Raw genomic sequence first — 4,185 nt, 5'->3', positions numbered from 1 at the left:
CCTTGAACAAGTTTCGCCTGTAACTAGTAAGGTTCGGATTGACATAGATAGGGTTATTAACCTTCAATCCAATATCACGACAGGAAAGATTACGTTTTACCTTTCGTTTTTGAAGGAATGCGTCCCTATCTTGTCTCCGGACAAACTTTACAATTATGCCTGGAATGGAGTTACCTGCTGTAGAACTTAATCTATGACAAGTATCTATCATAGAAGTGTCCAACTTACAATCAAGCGCATTACCTACATCTTTTATTATTTGGGTAACATTTTCGTTATTCGCAACTGGAATACCATGCACTTCCAGTGTATTCCTACGACCATATTGGTCCAACTCCTCAATTCTTGACTCCAGCACATCAAGTTGCTTAACTAAATTAACAGTTTCACTTTTCACTTGTTCTACTTGCTCAACACACTTTTTAAGGTCACTATTGTATTGTCTTAGCATGTTGTTATTTTCTTCTATTTTCTCATGAATAAATTCAATCGATTTTAAGATATATCTATGTAGTTCTCACCATATCAAATCATGACATAGTTTAACCTAATCTACGCTAGGACTGAAGCGTGGGTGATATCCATCGCTTACTTTACGATGTAAAACAAAGAAAATCATTCACTTTACTTTTTGCTTCTTCCTTTCATACTACTTCTCAACGATTTCGGTTAGTTTATGTTATATAAGTTAGGTTAGATCAGAAAGAGCCTTATTTCTTGTTTCTCCTAACTTTTTTTTAAAAAATATATATAATTTGGCTTGCGGCGTCTCATAGTTTCAAGATCCATGGCCTACAGTTGGAGTACAGAAGTACTCTCTTGAAGAATGTTTTACTAACAATATTTCCTTATTCCTTATTGTTTGATAGCTGCCGCTAACTAACCTAAATTCGCTTTTGTGAATGATTTATTTACGAAGTTTTGTTTTGTGCATTGTAGTTCTAATTTGGGCCAGAGCTCTTGCTAACCTAACATACCGAAATAACCATTCATTATACCACCGCGATGTCACGAAAGTAGAGAGGTATGTGTTCTTCAGCAATAGAAAAAGATATATGGAGAACGTATTGGATGAGATAGATTCGGATTCGGATTATGGAGGAGATACAGGTCCTGAAGACATGCCTCCTTCACACAGGAATCTAATAATGTCGCTCAGCCTGGAACAAGTTCTGCTGACACCATGGAGGTCAATTCCGATTCAGATGACTCGGTTGCTGATCCCGATTATCAAGACTCGGATGAACAATTATCAACTCTGAGGAAAGTTGTCAAGAAACATTTTGGAAATGTTTCGCTCATGAATATGATAAAGACATATTGTTAAAAAAAAAAAAAAACTATTATTCTGTCCGTTAGAATTAACATTTATAATATGATTTATCTTTCTTCAAGGCACGAACGGTGATCAATATTTTACCGAACAAAATGTGTAATGATGATGATGATTATAATGATGGATTTTTTTGCGTATTTTTCATGAATCTAGGAATCGTAACTAAATATGTAATGTGCACCAAAGCCACAAATTAAAAAAAAAAACGTTTTGAGCGTTAAAGGGTTTTAATCAGTAGGTAACGTCTCATATAGCCTCGTTGCTCAAAGGGACGTTAAATTCAAAATTAACTCAGCTCAACTTCAAAATAATTACAAACTAGCGCACCTTATAACGCGTCTTTGAGACCACTCGCAATATGAAAACTAATATTCTAAACAGTATGTCGACGAAATTAGTTTCTCAGGGTTGGTGCCCAAACAAGCTGTCTTTGAATTACTTGAGCAGTTCAAAATTTTACTTTATTTACCTATCACCAACGTATAAATTGACACTAAGAACTAAAATATTTTAGTAAATACGAAGAGCTGGCCGGAGATAGCTTCTTTTTTTTTAATTGTAACAGTTCGTTACAGCTATCAGATGCTTTCCCATGCCGGACGGGTCTTTAGGGGTAAGAGTCAGACGAAGAGATATATTATGGTAGTGGGCAGCAGCTCTACTATTACCACACTGAAGTTGAAGATGATTGATATCGGCAAGACTCAGATGTGGACAAAAACCAGGATTTCCTCTATGGCTGTTTCACTGCGAGGTGAAAGGACCTGGGACACCACCACTTTACTCAGTTCCTAGAAAACAACATGGAAAGTTCAATAAGATAATGCAATATTAGAGAATACGATACTACTGTTTCACAGAGGGTTGTCTCCGGCAGTGGAGGGAAACACAGCTGGACCTTCTCGGTTGTCATCAAACGAAACCCCTGCAGGATACGAACCTGGAATGTGCGATCGCTGTTACACTGTGGAAAACTGTAAAACCTGATGAAAGAAATGGAACGCATGAAGATAGATATCTTGGGAATCAGCAAAGTTGGGTGGCCTTATGGAGGAGACATATGGAGTGGGGACTTCAGAATGACTCACTCAGGAGCTATAAACGGTACAGTAGGAGTCGGTTTTGTCTTGAACAAGATGGGGCAGAAAATTATAGTCAGATGGAAATACAGCAAAAATATAGTAATGTTGAAGATAGCAACCGAACCGAGGAATATGACGATAATCCAGTGGTGCTCACCCCCCCTCATGTCCATGACGCACCCCCCTCAATTGTCTATTCGTAAATGTTCTTCCATGAAAAAAAAAAATATTTTCGATTAATTTTTACACCTCCTCAAACATAATTATATAGATTTTTAACCCGTCCAAATATTTCAATGACGCAAGTTGCGTCATAGCCCCCCCCCCTTGTGGGCACCCCTGGATAATCCAAGTATATGTGCATGCATCAAGCTACACAGATGAGGAAGTAGAAGAAGCACATGAGCAAATAGAAGAAGTATTGATGAAAGTTGATAAACAGGACTATTTAATCATAGGTGACTGGAATGCAGTAGTCGGCGAAGGCAAAGAAGAGAACATAATTGGGAATTTTGGCCTAGAAGAAAGGAATGTGAGAGGTGCACATTAGTTGAGTTCTGAAAAAGCCATAATCTGACTATAACGAGGACTCTCTTCGAACAACTACTAAGAAGACGATACACATGGACAAGACCAGTAGACAAAGAAATATACCAAACAGACTATATACTAGTCCGACAAGCATTTATAAATCAAGTGAAGAACAATAAGAGTTACCCAGGAGCAGACACTGACTCAGACTATAATTTAGTTTTGATGAAGAGCGAACTCCGACTAAAGAGGAAATGAGTGGTAGCACCAAACAAAAGTTGGAACACAATCAAGCTAAGACGAGACGAAAACACGAAATGGGAATTTGCTTATGCGACAGTGAAATAGACATCTATTATAGCTTTAGCGGGTGATGACATCAACTCGAAATGGGAAGAAAAGAAAGCAGGAATTACAAACACTGTCTATACACAGGAAGAGAAACGGGAACCCAATATAAATCCTTGATAACAGCAGAAATATTGGAAATGAGGGAGCAAGGAAAACAGTTCAAGATAACAAACAAAGAAGATGAAAACAGAAAGTGTAGAAATCACATCAACAGAGAAGAAAGCTAGAAAAAAAACTGAATGAACAACTTGTGTAAAGCAAATGAGGAAAATATCGTCAAAGACAATACAGGAACGACATATAGAAAGCTTAGGAAACAGTCCGGTGAGAAAACGAAACGCACAGATATTTTCATAGACAAGGACGGGACAACGCTAATAGAAGAGCAGGAAACCAGAAGATGGAAGGAATACATTGAAGAACTCTACAAAGGAGACAGATTGAACGAAGAAGAGATATAGAAGGAAGAAGAAGTCCGATGAAAATGGATTAGGAACATCAATTTTACAGTACGAATTTCACAATGCTTTGGAGAAAATGCAACATGGTAAAGCTCCAGGAATAGATCAAATACCAACGGAAATGATTAAGAATCTCGGAACAGCATTAAAAGAAGAAACGATTTAACCTTATTAATGAAATGTATGTCTCAAGAAAAAAAAAACACCAAGATACTTTAAGAAAAGCATATTGATACCTATCCCGAAGAGGAAAGATGCACTGAACAGAGAACGTTAACTAGCTTGCTTTTCCTTGCATCAGAAATACTGTGCAAAATTATTGCACAACGAATAGAAGGGAAATCGAAGAACGGATATCGGAGGACCAGTTTGAATTCAGGAGCAAAAGGGAATAAAGGAAACAATACTGAGTCTACGGTCGATC

This window comes from Thermobia domestica, chromosome 6, assembly GCF_964235325.1.
Source record: "Thermobia domestica chromosome 6, izTheDome1.hap1.1, whole genome shotgun sequence".
NCBI lineage: Eukaryota > Metazoa > Arthropoda > Insecta > Zygentoma > Lepismatidae > Thermobia > Thermobia domestica.
The sequence above is the reverse complement of the archived record's forward strand: the minus strand, read 5'-3'. Positions refer to the sequence as shown.